Below are 15,418 nucleotides of genomic sequence, written 5' to 3'. Positions count from 1 at the left end.
GTCTGGAAATGGTTTGGCATCCCTTAGCATAGGTCCACCTTTCAAGGGTTTTCCATGCATCTTCTTGAGGCATTACTTACTGTAGGAGGCGAGGTATGACCCACTCAGCCCATGACCGATCAGCAAAACTCTGCAGGCACCGACTAGGCACACTTTGTTTGGGAGTTTGTCAAAGGGAACCACGGCGCTCACCAGGACGAGGTGGCCGAGTGGTTAAGGCGATGGACTGCTAATCCATTGTGCTCTGCATGCATGGGTTCGAATCCCATCCTCGTCGATTTCTTCTGCTTCGTCCAAGCTGAAATCTTTGTTTGCTAATCCTCTTTTTACTGGACAAGCAGTGATTGTCCCCTCCATGGTGGACTTTAACTGTGACCTCTCAAGACGGCTCTTATTAAAGCTAGGAAAGACGCATATTTGTTGTGTGGCATACAAGTTACGTGGCATATCAACGGGTTAAGTCCACTCTTTTCATTTTTCATGCTTGATGGCATCCTCGGCCTTCTCATGAAGATGAAGGCCTCTTTGTCCTTTGCAGCCTTTAGCTGGTACTGATTCTAGATCCCCTGACTGGTCTACCTTAGGACTGTGTGAAAGACAAGTAAGATGTCAGACGTGAGCGAATAACTTTTTTTTGGTTTGCTTCAGAAGCTCAAAAGAGAAGAAAGAAAGGCACTGCCGAGATTCGAACTCAGGATCTCCTGTTTACTAGACAGGCGCTTTAACCAACTAAGCCACAGCGCCTTGTGATGGCAAAGCTGGCACAGCTGTGCAGCTTAAAAAAAACGCCACTGCTATCGGATGTTTCCAATTCCTGCAACCTTTCATGACCTGATGGGGTGGCTCAAACCTTCATGGTTTTTCTTTTCAGGGCTTGAAAAAGGAAGGTGAGCAGATACTAGGTAGACAACTGAGGTGTGTCCCTTTATCCGCAGTCGTTTTCCACTGCTTTCTTTAAGGGCCCACACGGTACTGGAGTTCTGTTCCATACTTGGCAGCAACTTGTAAAAGGATGAAGCTTTCAGTCATGACAATTAGAAAAGCAAAAACTTTTTGAAAAAGGCATCCACACCGACAAATTTGCAGACGACAATAGCAGCTGGAACTTCGTGGAGAGCTAGAGGTTTGCGGTTCCATAGGTGATTGAGCCGCTTCTTAGCAGAGCAAGAATTGTTACCTGCTCTGCTTTCCATGCATAAGGCAGAATAGATGGATGGAAGACATGCCAGGGATGTCTGGAAATGGTTTGGCATCCCTTAGCATAGGTCCACCTTTCAAGGGTTTTCCATGCATCTTCTTGAGGCATTACTTACTGTAGGAGGCGAGGTATGACCCACTCAGCCCATGACCGATCAGCAAAACTCTGCAGGCACCGACTAGGCACACTTTGTTTGGGAGTTTGTCAAAGGGAACCACGGCGCTCACCAGGACGAGGTGGCCGAGTGGTTAAGGCGATGGACTGCTAATCCATTGTGCTCTGCATGCATGGGTTCGAATCCCATCCTCGTCGATTTCTTCTGCTTCGTCCAAGCTGAAATCTTTGTTTGCTAATCCTCTTTTTACTGGACAAGCAGTGATTGTCCCCTCCATGGTGGACTTTAACTGTGACCTCTCAAGACGGCTCTTATTAAAGCTAGGAAAGACGCATATTTGTTGTGTGGCATACAAGTTACGTGGCATATCAACGGGTTAAGTCCACTCTTTTTATTTTTCATGCTTGATGGCATCCTCGGCCTTCTCATGAAGATGAAGGCCTCTTTGTCCTTTGCAGCCTTTAGCTGGTACTGATTCTAGATCCCCTGACTGGTCTACCTTAGGACTGTGTGAAAGACAAGTAAGATGTCAGACGTGAGCGAATAACTTTTTTTTGGTTTGCTTCAGAAGCTCAAAAGAGAAGAAAGAAAGGCACTGCCGAGATTCGAACTCAGGATCTCCCGTTTACTAGACAGGCGCTTTAACCAACTAAGCCACAGCGCCTTGTGATGGCAAAGCTGGCACAGCTGTGCAGCTTAAAAAAAACGCCACTGCTATCGGATGTTTCCAATTCCTGCAACCTTTCATGACCTGATGGGGTGGCTCAAACCTTCATGGTTTTTCTTTTCAGGGCTGGAAAAAGGAAGGTGAGCAGATACTAGGTAGACAACTGAGGTGTGTCCCTTTATCCGCAGTCGTTTTCCACTGCTTTCTTTAAGGGCCCACACGGTACTGGAGTTCTGTTCCATACTTGGCAGCAACTTGTAAAAGGATGAAGCTTTCAGTCATGACAATTAGAAAAGCAAAAACTTTTTGAAAAAGGCATCCACACCGACAAATTTGCAGACGACAATAGCAGCTGGAACTTCGTGGAGAGCTAGAGGTTTGCGGTTCCATAGGTGATTGAGCCGCTTCTTAGCAGAGCAAGAATTGTTACCTGCTCTGCTTTCCATGCATAAGGCAGAATAGATGGATGGAAGACATGCCAGGGATGTCTGGAAATGGTTTGGCATCCCTTAGCATAGGTCCACCTTTCAAGGGTTTTCCATGCATCTTCTTGAGGCATTACTTACTGTAGGAGGCGAGGTATGACCCACTCAGCCCATGACCGATCAGCAAAACTCTGCAGGCACCGACTAGGCACACTTTGTTTGGGAGTTTGTCAAAGGGAACCACGGCGCTCACCAGGACGAGGTGGCCGAGTGGTTAAGGCGATGGACTGCTAATCCATTGTGCTCTGCATGCATGGGTTCGAATCCCATCCTCGTCGATTTCTTCTGCTTCGTCCAAGCTGAAATCTTTGTTTGCTAATCCTCTTTTTACTGGACAAGCAGTGATTGTCCCCTCCATGGTGGACTTTAACTGTGACCTCTCAAGACGGCTCTTATTAAAGCTAGGAAAGACGCATATTTGTTGTGTGGCATACAAGTTACGTGGCATATCAACGGGTTAAGTCCACTCTTTTTATTTTTCATGCTTGATGGCATCCTCGGCCTTCTCATGAAGATGAAGGCCTCTTTGTCCTTTGCAGCCTTTAGCTGGTACTGATTCTAGATCCCCTGACTGGTCTACCTTAGGACTGTGTGAAAGACAAGTAAGATGTCAGACGTGAGCGAATAACTTTTTTTTGGTTTGCTTCAGAAGCTCAAAAGAGAAGAAAGAAAGGCACTGCCGAGATTCGAACTCAGGATCTCCTGTTTACTAGACAGGCGCTTTAACCAACTAAGCCACAGCGCCTTGTGATGGAAAAACTGGCACAGCTGTGCAGCTTAAAAAAAACGCCACTGCTATCGGATGTTTCCAATTCCTGCAACCTTTCATGACCTGATGGGGTGGCTCAAACCTTCATGGTTTTTCTTTTCAGGGCTGGAAAAAGGAAGGTGAGCAGATACTAGGTAGACAACTGAGGTGTGTCCCTTTATCCGCAGTCGTTTTCCACTGCTTTCTTTAAGGGCCCACACGGTACTGGAGTTCTGTTCCATACTTGGCAGCAACTTGTAAAAGGATGAAGCTTTCAGTCATGACAATTAGAAAAGCAAAAACTTTTTGAAAAAGGCATCCACACCGACAAATTTGCAGACGACAATAGCAGCTGGAACTTCGTGGAGAGCTAGAGGTTTGCGGTTCCATAGGTGATTGAGCCGCTTCTTAGCAGAGCAAGAATTGTTACCTGCTCTGCTTTCCATGCATAAGGCAGAATAGATGGATGGAAGACATGCCAGGGATGTCTGGAAATGGTTTGGCATCCCTTAGCATAGGTCCACCTTTCAAGGGTTTTCCATGCATCTTCTTGAGGCATTACTTACTGTAGGAGGCGAGGTATGACCCACTCAGCCCATGACCGATCAGCAAAACTCTGCAGGCACCGACTAGGCACACTTTGTTTGGGAGTTTGTCAAAGGGAACCACGGCGCTCACCAGGACGAGGTGGCCGAGTGGTTAAGGCGATGGACTGCTAATCCATTGTGCTCTGCATGCATGGGTTCGAATCCCATCCTCGTCGATTTCTTCTGCTTCCTCCAAGCTGAAATCTTTGTTTGCTAATCCTCTTTTTACTGGACAAGCAGTGATTGTCCCCTCCATGGTGGACTTTAACTGTGACCTCTCAAGACGGCTCTTATTAAAGCTAGGAAAGACGCATATTTGTTGTGTGGCATACAAGTTACGTGGCATATCAACGGGTTAAGTCCACTCTTTTCATTTTTCATGCTTGATGGCATCCTCGGCCTTCTCATGAAGATGAAGGCCTCTTTGTCCTTTGCAGCCTTTAGCTGGTACTGATTCTAGATCCCCTGACTGGTCTACCTTAGGACTGTGTGAAAGACAAGTAAGATGTCAGACGTGAGCGAATAACTTTTTTTTGGTTTGCTTCAGAAGCTCAAAAGAGAAGAAAGAAAGGCACTGCCGAGATTCGAACTCAGGATCTCCTGTTTACTAGACAGGCGCTTTAACCAACTAAGCCACAGCGCCTTGTGATGGCAAAGCTGGCACAGCTGTGCAGCTTAAAAAAAACGCCACTGCTATCGGATGTTTCCAATTCCTGCAACCTTTCATGACCTGATGGGGTGGCTCAAACCTTCATGGTTTTTCTTTTCAGGGCTTGAAAAAGGAAGGTGAGCAGATACTAGGTAGACAACTGAGGTGTGTCCCTTTATCCGCAGTCGTTTTCCACTGCTTTCTTTAAGGGCCCACACGGTACTGGAGTTCTGTTCCATACTTGGCAGCAACTTGTAAAAGGATGAAGCTTTCAGTCATGACAATTAGAAAAGCAAAAACTTTTTGAAAAAGGCATCCACACCGACAAATTTGCAGACGACAATAGCAGCTGGAACTTCGTGGAGAGCTAGAGGTTTGCGGTTCCATAGGTGATTGAGCCGCTTCTTAGCAGAGCAAGAATTGTTACCTGCTCTGCTTTCCATGCATAAGGCAGAATAGATGGATGGAAGACATGCCAGGGATGTCTGGAAATGGTTTGGCATCCCTTAGCATAGGTCCACCTTTCAAGGGTTTTCCATGCATCTTCTTGAGGCATTACTTACTGTAGGAGGTGAGGTATGACCCACTCAGCCCATGACCGATCAGCAAAACTCTGCAGGCACCGACTAGGCACACTTTGTTTGGGAGTTTGTCAAAGGGAACCACGGCGCTCACCAGGACGAGGTGGCCGAGTGGTTAAGGCGATGGACTGCTAATCCATTGTGCTCTGCATGCATGGGTTCGAATCCCATCCTCGTCGATTTCTTCTGCTTCGTCCAAGCTGAAATCTTTGTTTGCTAATCCTCTTTTTACTGGACAAGCAGTGATTGTCCCCTCCATGGTGGACTTTAACTGTGACCTCTCAAGACGGCTCTTATTAAAGCTAGGAAAGACGCATATTTGTTGTGTGGCATACAAGTTACGTGGCATATCAACGGGTTAAGTCCACTCTTTTTATTTTTCATGCTTGATGGCATCCTCGGCCTTCTCATGAAGATGAAGGCCTCTTTGTCCTTTGCAGCCTTTAGCTGGTACTGATTCTAGATCCCCTGACTGGTCTACCTTAGGACTGTGTGAAAGACAAGTAAGATGTCAGACGTGAGCGAATAACTTTTTTTTGGTTTGCTTCAGAAGCTCAAAAGAGAAGAAAGAAAGGCACTGCCGAGATTCGAACTCAGGATCTCCCGTTTACTAGACAGGCGCTTTAACCAACTAAGCCACAGCGCCTTGTGATGGCAAAGCTGGCACAGCTGTGCAGCTTAAAAAAAACGCCACTGCTATCGGATGTTTCCAATTCCTGCAACCTTTCATGACCTGATGGGGTGGCTCAAACCTTCATGGTTTTTCTTTTCAGGGCTGGAAAAAGGAAGGTGAGCAGATACTAGGTAGACAACTGAGGTGTGTCCCTTTATCCGCAGTCGTTTTCCACTGCTTTCTTTAAGGGCCCACACGGTACTGGAGTTCTGTTCCATACTTGGCAGCAACTTGTAAAAGGATGAAGCTTTCAGTCATGACAATTAGAAAAGCAAAAACTTTTTGAAAAAGGCATCCACACCGACAAATTTGCAGACGACAATAGCAGCTGGAACTTCGTGGAGAGCTAGAGGTTTGCGGTTCCATAGGTGATTGAGCCGCTTCTTAGCAGAGCAAGAATTGTTACCTGCTCTGCTTTCCATGCATAAGGCAGAATAGATGGATGGAAGACATGCCAGGGATGTCTGGAAATGGTTTGGCATCCCTTAGCATAGGTCCACCTTTCAAGGGTTTTCCATGCATCTTCTTGAGGCATTACTTACTGTAGGAGGCGAGGTATGACCCACTCAGCCCATGACCGATCAGCAAAACTCTGCAGGCACCGACTAGGCACACTTTGTTTGGGAGTTTGTCAAAGGGAACCACGGCGCTCACCAGGACGAGGTGGCCGAGTGGTTAAGGCGATGGACTGCTAATCCATTGTGCTCTGCATGCATGGGTTCGAATCCCATCCTCGTCGATTTCTTCTGCTTCGTCCAAGCTGAAATCTTTGTTTGCTAATCCTCTTTTTACTGGACAAGCAGTGATTGTCCCCTCCATGGTGGACTTTAACTGTGACCTCTCAAGACGGCTCTTATTAAAGCTAGGAAAGACGCATATTTGTTGTGTGGCATACAAGTTACGTGGCATATCAACGGGTTAAGTCCACTCTTTTTATTTTTCATGCTTGATGGCATCCTCGGCCTTCTCATGAAGATGAAGGCCTCTTTGTCCTTTGCAGCCTTTAGCTGGTACTGATTCTAGATCCCCTGACTGGTCTACCTTAGGACTGTGTGAAAGACAAGTAAGATGTCAGACGTGAGCGAATAACTTTTTTTTGGTTTGCTTCAGAAGCTCAAAAGAGAAGAAAGAAAGGCACTGCCGAGATTCGAACTCAGGATCTCCCGTTTACTAGACAGGCGCTTTAACCAACTAAGCCACAGCGCCTTGTGATGGCAAAGCTGGCACAGCTGTGCAGCTTAAAAAAAACGCCACTGCTATCGGATGTTTCCAATTCCTGCAACCTTTCATGACCTGATGGGGTGGCTCAAACCTTCATGGTTTTTCTTTTCAGGGCTGGAAAAAGGAAGGTGAGCAGATACTAGGTAGACAACTGAGGTGTGTCCCTTTATCCGCAGTCGTTTTCCACTGCTTTCTTTAAGGGCCCACACGGTACTGGAGTTCTGTTCCATACTTGGCAGCAACTTGTAAAAGGATGAAGCTTTCAGTCATGACAATTAGAAAAGCAAAAACTTTTTGAAAAAGGCATCCACACCGACAAATTTGCAGACGACAATAGCAGCTGGAACTTCGTGGAGAGCTAGAGGTTTGCGGTTCCATAGGTGATTGAGCCGCTTCTTAGCAGAGCAAGAATTGTTACCTGCTCTGCTTTCCATGCATAAGGCAGAATAGATGGATGGAAGACATGCCAGGGATGTCTGGAAATGGTTTGGCATCCCTTAGCATAGGTCCACCTTTCAAGGGTTTTCCATGCATCTTCTTGAGGCATTACTTACTGTAGGAGGCGAGGTATGACCCACTCAGCCCATGACCGATCAGCAAAACTCTGCAGGCACCGACTAGGCACACTTTGTTTGGGAGTTTGTCAAAGGGAACCACGGCGCTCACCAGGACGAGGTGGCCGAGTGGTTAAGGCGATGGACTGCTAATCCATTGTGCTCTGCATGCATGGGTTCGAATCCCATCCTCGTCGATTTCTTCTGCTTCGTCCAAACTGAAATCTTTGTTTGCTAATCCTCTTTTTACTGGACAAGCAGTGATTGTCCCCTCCATGGTGGACTTTAACTGTGACCTCTCAAGACGGCTCTTATTAAAGCTAGGAAAGACGCATATTTGTTGTGTGGCATACAAGTTACGTGGCATATCAACGGGTTAAGTCCACTCTTTTTATTTTTCATGCTTGATGGCATCCTCGGCCTTCTCATGAAGATGAAGGCCTCTTTGTCCTTTGCAGCCTTTAGCTGGTACTGATTCTAGATCCCCTGACTGGTCTACCTTAGGACTGTGTGAAAGACAAGTAAGATGTCAGACGTGAGCGAATAACTTTTTTTTGGTTTGCTTCAGAAGCTCAAAAGAGAAGAAAGAAAGGCACTGCCGAGATTCGAACTCAGGATCTCCTGTTTACTAGACAGGCGCTTTAACCAACTAAGCCACAGCGCCTTGTGATGGCAAAGCTGGCACAGCTGTGCAGCTTAAAAAAAACGCCACTGCTATCGGATGTTTCCAATTCCTGCAACCTTTCATGACCTGATGGGGTGGCTCAAACCTTCATGGTTTTTCTTTTCAGGGCTGGAAAAAGGAAGGTGAGCAGATACTAGGTAGACAACTGAGGTGTGTCCCTTTATCCGCAGTCGTTTTCCACTGCTTTCTTTAAGGGCCCACACGGTACTGGAGTTCTGTTCCATACTTGGCAGCAACTTGTAAAAGGATGAAGCTTTCAGTCATGACAATTAGAAAAGCAAAAACTTTTTGAAAAAGGCATCCACACCGACAAATTTGCAGACGACAATAGCAGCTGGAACTTCGTGGAGAGCTAGAGGTTTGCGGTTCCATAGGTGATTGAGCCGCTTCTTAGCAGAGCAAGAATTGTTACCTGCTCTGCTTTCCATGCATAAGGCAGAATAGATGGATGGAAGACATGCCAGGGATGTCTGGAAATGGTTTGGCATCCCTTAGCATAGGTCCACCTTTCAAGGGTTTTCCATGCATCTTCTTGAGGCATTACTTACTGTAGGAGGCGAGGTATGACCCACTCAGCCCATGACCGATCAGCAAAACTCTGCAGGCACCGACTAGGCACACTTTGTTTGGGAGTTTGTCAAAGGGAACCACGGCGCTCACCAGGACGAGGTGGCCGAGTGGTTAAGGCGATGGACTGCTAATCCATTGTGCTCTGCATGCATGGGTTCGAATCCCATCCTCGTCGATTTCTTCTGCTTCGTCCAAGCTGAAATCTTTGTTTGCTAATCCTCTTTTTACTGGACAAGCAGTGATTGTCCCCTCCATGGTGGACTTTAACTGTGACCTCTCAAGACGGCTCTTATTAAAGCTAGGAAAGACGCATATTTGTTGTGTGGCATACAAGTTACGTGGCATATCAACGGGTTAAGTCCACTCTTTTTATTTTTCATGCTTGATGGCATCCTCGGCCTTCTCATGAAGATGAAGGCCTCTTTGTCCTTTGCAGCCTTTAGCTGGTACTGATTCTAGATCCCCTGACTGGTCTACCTTAGGACTGTGTGAAAGACAAGTAAGATGTCAGACGTGAGCGAATAACTATTTTTTGGTTTGCTTCAGAAGCTCAAAAGAGAAGAAAGAAAGGCACTGCCGAGATTCGAACTCAGGATCTCCTGTTTACTAGACAGGCGCTTTAACCAACTAAGCCACAGCGCCTTGTGATGGCAAAGCTGGCACAGCTGTGCAGCTTAAAAAAAACGCCACTGCTATCGGATGTTTCCAATTCCTGCAACCTTTCATGACCTGATGGGGTGGCTCAAACCTTCATGGTTTTTCTTTTCAGGGCTGGAAAAAGGAAGGTGAGCAGATACTAGGTAGACAACTGAGGTGTGTCCCTTTATCCGCAGTCGTTTTCCACTGCTTTCTTTAAGGGCCCACACGGTACTGGAGTTCTGTTCCATACTTGGCAGCAACTTGTAAAAGGATGAAGCTTTCAGTCATGACAATTAGAAAAGCAAAAACTTTTTGAAAAAGGCATCCACACCGACAAATTTGCAGACGACAATAGCAGCTGGAACTTCGTGGAGAGCTAGAGGTTTGCGGTTCCATAGGTGATTGAGCCGCTTCTTAGCAGAGCAAGAATTGTTACCTGCTCTGCTTTCCATGCATAAGGCAGAATAGATGGATGGAAGACATGCCAGGGATGTCTGGAAATGGTTTGGCATCCCTTAGCATAGGTCCACCTTTCAAGGGTTTTCCATGCATCTTCTTGAGGCATTACTTACTGTAGGAGGCGAGGTATGACCCACTCAGCCCATGACCGATCAGCAAAACTCTGCAGGCACCGACTAGGCACACTTTGTTTGGGAGTTTGTCAAAGGGAACCACGGCGCTCACCAGGACGAGGTGGCCGAGTGGTTAAGGCGATGGACTGCTAATCCATTGTGCTCTGCATGCATGGGTTCGAATCCCATCCTCGTCGATTTCTTCTGCTTCGTCCAAGCTGAAATCTTTGTTTGCTAATCCTCTTTTTACTGGACAAGCAGTGATTGTCCCCTCCATGGTGGACTTTAACTGTGACCTCTCAAGACGGCTCTTATTAAAGCTAGGAAAGACGCATATTTGTTGTGTGGCATACAAGTTACGTGGCATATCAACGGGTTAAGTCCACTCTTTTTATTTTTCATGCTTGATGGCATCCTCGGCCTTCTCATGAAGATGAAGGCCTCTTTGTCCTTTGCAGCCTTTAGCTGGTACTGATTCTAGATCCCCTGACTGGTCTACCTTAGGACTGTGTGAAAGACAAGTAAGATGTCAGACGTGAGCGAATAACTATTTTTTGGTTTGCTTCAGAAGCTCAAAAGAGAAGAAAGAAAGGCACTGCCGAGATTCGAACTCAGGATCTCCTGTTTACTAGACAGGCGCTTTAACCAACTAAGCCACAGCGCCTTGTGATGGCAAAGCTGGCACAGCTGTGCAGCTTAAAAAAAACGCCACTGCTATCGGATGTTTCCAATTCCTGCAACCTTTCATGACCTGATGGGGTGGCTCAAACCTTCATGGTTTTTCTTTTCAGGGCTGGAAAAAGGAAGGTGAGCAGATACTAGGTAGACAACTGAGGTGTGTCCCTTTATCCGCAGTCGTTTTCCACTGCTTTCTTTAAGGGCCCACACGGTACTGGAGTTCTGTTCCATACTTGGCAGCAACTTGTAAAAGGATGAAGCTTTCAGTCATGACAATTAGAAAAGCAAAAACTTTTTGAAAAAGGCATCCACACCGACAAATTTGCAGACGACAATAGCAGCTGGAACTTCGTGGAGAGCTAGAGGTTTGCGGTTCCATAGGTGATTGAGCCGCTTCTTAGCAGAGCAAGAATTGTTACCTGCTCTGCTTTCCATGCATAAGGCAGAATAGATGGATGGAAGACATGCCAGGGATGTCTGGAAATGGTTTGGCATCCCTTAGCATAGGTCCACCTTTCAAGGGTTTTCCATGCATCTTCTTGAGGCATTACTTACTGTAGGAGGCGAGGTATGACCCACTCAGCCCATGACCGATCAGCAAAACTCTGCAGGCACCGACTAGGCACACTTTGTTTGGGAGTTTGTCAAAGGGAACCACGGCGCTCACCAGGACGAGGTGGCCGAGTGGTTAAGGCGATGGACTGCTAATCCATTGTGCTCTGCATGCATGGGTTCGAATCCCATCCTCGTCGATTTCTTCTGCTTCGTCCAAGCTGAAATCTTTGTTTGCTAATCCTCTTTTTACTGGACAAGCAGTGATTGTCCCCTCCATGGTGGACTTTAACTGTGACCTCTCAAGACGGCTCTTATTAAAGCTAGGAAAGACGCATATTTGTTGTGTGGCATACAAGTTACGTGGCATATCAACGGGTTAAGTCCACTCTTTTTATTTTTCATGCTTGATGGCATCCTCGGCCTTCTCATGAAGATGAAGGCCTCTTTGTCCTTTGCAGCCTTTAGCTGGTACTGATTCTAGATCCCCTGACTGGTCTACCTTAGGACTGTGTGAAAGACAAGTAAGATGTCAGACGTGAGCGAATAACTTTTTTTTGGTTTGCTTCAGAAGCTCAAAAGAGAAGAAAGAAAGGCACTGCCGAGATTCGAACTCAGGATCTCCTGTTTACTAGACAGGCGCTTTAACCAACTAAGCCACAGCGCCTTGTGATGGCAAAGCTGGCACAGCTGTGCAGCTTAAAAAAAACGCCACTGCTATCGGATGTTTCCAATTCCTGCAACCTTTCATGACCTGATGGGGTGGCTCAAACCTTCATGGTTTTTCTTTTCAGGGCTGGAAAAAGGAAGGTGAGCAGATACTAGGTAGACAACTGAGGTGTGTCCCTTTATCCGCAGTCGTTTTCCACTGCTTTCTTTAAGGGCCCACACGGTACTGGAGTTCTGTTCCATACTTGGCAGCAACTTGTAAAAGGATGAAGCTTTCAGTCATGACAATTAGAAAAGCAAAAACTTTTTGAAAAAGGCATCCACACCGACAAATTTGCAGACGACAATAGCAGCTGGAACTTCGTGGAGAGCTAGAGGTTTGCGGTTCCATAGGTGATTGAGCCGCTTCTTAGCAGAGCAAGAATTGTTACCTGCTCTGCTTTCCATGCATAAGGCAGAATAGATGGATGGAAGACATGCCAGGGATGTCTGGAAATGGTTTGGCATCCCTTAGCATAGGTCCACCTTTCAAGGGTTTTCCATGCATCTTCTTGAGGCATTACTTACTGTAGGAGGCGAGGTATGACCCACTCAGCCCATGACCGATCAGCAAAACTCTGCAGGCACCGACTAGGCACACTTTGTTTGGGAGTTTGTCAAAGGGAACCACGGCGCTCACCAGGACGAGGTGGCCGAGTGGTTAAGGCGATGGACTGCTAATCCATTGTGCTCTGCATGCATGGGTTCGAATCCCATCCTCGTCGATTTCTTCTGCTTCGTCCAAGCTGAAATCTTTGTTTGCTAATCCTCTTTTTACTGGACAAGCAGTGATTGTCCCCTCCATGGTGGACTTTAACTGTGACCTCTCAAGACGGCTCTTATTAAAGCTAGGAAAGACGCATATTTGTTGTGTGGCATACAAGTTACGTGGCATATCAACGGGTTAAGTCCACTCTTTTTATTTTTCATGCTTGATGGCATCCTCGGCCTTCTCATGAAGATGAAGGCCTTTTTGTCCTTTGCAGCCTTTAGCTGGTACTGATTCTAGATCCCCTGACTGGTCTACCTTAGGACTGTGTGAAAGACAAGTAAGATGTCAGACGTGAGCGAATAACTTTTTTTTGGTTTGCTTCAGAAGCTCAAAAGAGAAGAAAGAAAGGCACTGCCGAGATTCGAACTCAGGATCTCCTGTTTACTAGACAGGCGCTTTAACCAACTAAGCCACAGCGCCTTGTGATGGCAAAGCTGGCACAGCTGTGCAGCTTAAAATAAACGCCACTGCTATCGGATGTTTCCAATTCCTGCAACCTTTCATGACCTGATGGGGTGGCTCAAACCTTCATGGTTTTTCTTTTCAGGGCTGGAAAAAGGAAGGTGAGCAGATACTAGGTAGACAACTGAGGTGTGTCCCTTTATCCGCAGTCGTTTTCCACTGCTTTCTTTAAGGGCCCACACGGTACTGGAGTTCTGTTCCATACTTGGCAGCAACTTGTAAAAGGATGAAGCTTTCAGTCATGACAATTAGAAAAGCAAAAACTTTTTGAAAAAGGCATCCACACCGACAAATTTGCAGACGACAATAGCAGCTGGAACTTCGTGGAGAGCTAGAGGTTTGCGGTTCCATAGGTGATTGAGCCGCTTCTTAGCAGAGCAAGAATTGTTACCTGCTCTGCTTTCCATGCATAAGGCAGAATAGATGGATGGAAGACATGCCAGGGATGTCTGGAAATGGTTTGGCATCCCTTAGCATAGGTCCACCTTTCAAGGGTTTTCCATGCATCTTCTTGAGGCATTACTTACTGTAGGAGGCGAGGTATGACCCACTCAGCCCATGACCGATCAGCAAAACTCTGCAGGCACCGACTAGGCACACTTTGTTTGGGAGTTTGTCAAAGGGAACCACGGCGCTCACCAGGACGAGGTGGCCGAGTGGTTAAGGCGATGGACTGCTAATCCATTGTGCTCTGCATGCATGGGTTCGAATCCCATCCTCGTCGATTTCTTCTGCTTCGTCCAAGCTGAAATCTTTGTTTGCTAATCCTCTTTTTACTGGACAAGCAGTGATTGTCCCCTCCACGGTGGACTTTAACTGTGACCTCTCAAGACGGCTCTTATTAAAGCTAGGAAAGACGCATATTTGTTGTGTGGCATACAAGTTACGTGGCATATCAACGGGTTAAGTCCACTCTTTTTATTTTTCATGCTTGATGGCATCCTCGGCCTTCTCATGAAGATGAAGGCCTCTTTGTCCTTTGCAGCCTTTAGCTGGTACTGATTCTAGATCCCCTGACTGGTCTACCTTAGGACTGTGTGAAAGACAAGTAAGATGTCAGACGTGAGCGAATAACTATTTTTTGGTTTGCTTCAGAAGCTCAAAAGAGAAGAAAGAAAGGCACTGCCGAGATTCGAACTCAGGATCTCCTGTTTACTAGACAGGCGCTTTAACCAACTAAGCCACAGCGCCTTGTGATGGCAAAGCTGGCACAGCTGTGCAGCTTAAAAAAAACGCCACTGCTATCGGATGTTTCCAATTCCTGCAACCTTTCATGACCTGATGGGGTGGCTCAAACCTTCATGGTTTTTCTTTTCAGGGCTGGAAAAAGGAAGGTGAGCAGATACTAGGTAGACAACTGAGGTGTGTCCCTTTATCCGCAGTCGTTTTCCACTGCTTTCTTTAAGGGCCCACACGGTACTGGAGTTCTGTTCCATACTTGGCAGCAACTTGTAAAAGGATGAAGCTTTCAGTCATGACAATTAGAAAAGCAAAAACTTTTTGAAAAAGGCATCCACACCGACAAATTTGCAGACGACAATAGCAGCTGGAACTTCGTGGAGAGCTAGAGGTTTGCGGTTCCATAGGTGATTGAGCCGCTTCTTAGCAGAGCAAGAATTGTTACCTGCTCTGCTTTCCATGCATAAGGCAGAATAGATGGATGGAAGACATGCCAGGGATGTCTGGAAATGGTTTGGCATCCCTTAGCATAGGTCCACCTTTCAAGGGTTTTCCATGCATCTTCTTGAGGCATTACTTACTGTAGGAGGCGAGGTATGACCCACTCAGCCCATGACCGATCAGCAAAACTCTGCAGGCACCGACTAGGCACACTTTGTTTGGGAGTTTGTCAAAGGGAACCACGGCGCTCACCAGGACGAGGTGGCCGAGTGGTTAAGGCGATGGACTGCTAATCCATTGTGCTCTGCATGCATGGGTTCGAATCCCATCCTCGTCGATTTCTTCTGCTTCGTCCAAGCTGAAATCTTTGTTTGCTAATCCTCTTTTTACTGGACAAGCAGTGATTGTCCCCTCCATGGTGGACTTTAACTGTGACCTCTCAAGACGGCTCTTATTAAAGCTAGGAAAGACGCATATTTGTTGTGTGGCATACAAGTTACGTGGCATATCAACGGGTTAAGTCCACTCTTTTTATTTTTCATGCTTGATGGCATCCTCGGCCTTCTCATGAAGATGAAGGCCTTTTTGTCCTTTGCAGCCTTTAGCTGGTACTGATTCTAGATCCCCTGACTGGTCTACCTTAGGACTGTGTGAAAGACAAGTAAGATGTCAGACGTGAGCG

General features: G+C 46.6%; 13 non-coding genes across 13 annotated transcripts; all 13 read left to right on the top strand.

The window, feature by feature from the left end:
- The first annotated feature begins 195 nt into the window (after positions 1–195).
- On the top strand, positions 196–277 carry TRNAS-GCU (transfer RNA serine (anticodon GCU)). Its single transcript has one exon. It is a non-coding gene; the product is annotated as a tRNA-Ser (tRNA).
- Positions 278–1,428: 1,151 nt separating this feature from the next.
- TRNAS-GCU (transfer RNA serine (anticodon GCU)) lies at positions 1,429–1,510 on the top strand. Its single transcript has one exon. It is a non-coding gene; the product is annotated as a tRNA-Ser (tRNA).
- A 1,151-nt stretch (positions 1,511–2,661) lies between these two features.
- Positions 2,662–2,743, top strand: TRNAS-GCU (transfer RNA serine (anticodon GCU)). The gene has a single exon. It is a non-coding gene; the product is annotated as a tRNA-Ser (tRNA).
- A 1,151-nt stretch (positions 2,744–3,894) lies between these two features.
- On the top strand, positions 3,895–3,976 carry TRNAS-GCU (transfer RNA serine (anticodon GCU)). The gene has a single exon. It is a non-coding gene; the product is annotated as a tRNA-Ser (tRNA).
- A 1,151-nt stretch (positions 3,977–5,127) lies between these two features.
- TRNAS-GCU (transfer RNA serine (anticodon GCU)) lies at positions 5,128–5,209 on the top strand. Its single transcript has one exon. It is a non-coding gene; the product is annotated as a tRNA-Ser (tRNA).
- Positions 5,210–6,360: 1,151 nt separating this feature from the next.
- Positions 6,361–6,442, top strand: TRNAS-GCU (transfer RNA serine (anticodon GCU)). The gene has a single exon. It is a non-coding gene; the product is annotated as a tRNA-Ser (tRNA).
- A 1,151-nt stretch (positions 6,443–7,593) lies between these two features.
- Positions 7,594–7,675, top strand: TRNAS-GCU (transfer RNA serine (anticodon GCU)). The gene has a single exon. It is a non-coding gene; the product is annotated as a tRNA-Ser (tRNA).
- Positions 7,676–8,826: 1,151 nt separating this feature from the next.
- TRNAS-GCU (transfer RNA serine (anticodon GCU)) lies at positions 8,827–8,908 on the top strand. Its single transcript has one exon. It is a non-coding gene; the product is annotated as a tRNA-Ser (tRNA).
- Positions 8,909–10,059: 1,151 nt separating this feature from the next.
- On the top strand, positions 10,060–10,141 carry TRNAS-GCU (transfer RNA serine (anticodon GCU)). Its single transcript has one exon. It is a non-coding gene; the product is annotated as a tRNA-Ser (tRNA).
- Positions 10,142–11,292: 1,151 nt separating this feature from the next.
- TRNAS-GCU (transfer RNA serine (anticodon GCU)) lies at positions 11,293–11,374 on the top strand. The gene has a single exon. It is a non-coding gene; the product is annotated as a tRNA-Ser (tRNA).
- Positions 11,375–12,525: 1,151 nt separating this feature from the next.
- TRNAS-GCU (transfer RNA serine (anticodon GCU)) lies at positions 12,526–12,607 on the top strand. Its single transcript has one exon. It is a non-coding gene; the product is annotated as a tRNA-Ser (tRNA).
- Positions 12,608–13,758: 1,151 nt separating this feature from the next.
- TRNAS-GCU (transfer RNA serine (anticodon GCU)) lies at positions 13,759–13,840 on the top strand. Its single transcript has one exon. It is a non-coding gene; the product is annotated as a tRNA-Ser (tRNA).
- Positions 13,841–14,991: 1,151 nt separating this feature from the next.
- TRNAS-GCU (transfer RNA serine (anticodon GCU)) lies at positions 14,992–15,073 on the top strand. Its single transcript has one exon. It is a non-coding gene; the product is annotated as a tRNA-Ser (tRNA).
- Positions 15,074–15,418: the final 345 nt, after the last annotated feature.

This window comes from Engystomops pustulosus, chromosome 7 (assembly GCF_040894005.1).
Source record: "Engystomops pustulosus chromosome 7, aEngPut4.maternal, whole genome shotgun sequence".
Classification (NCBI taxonomy): Eukaryota; Metazoa; Chordata; class Amphibia; order Anura; family Leptodactylidae; genus Engystomops; species Engystomops pustulosus.
This window is presented reverse-complemented; position numbering and strand designations above follow the sequence as displayed.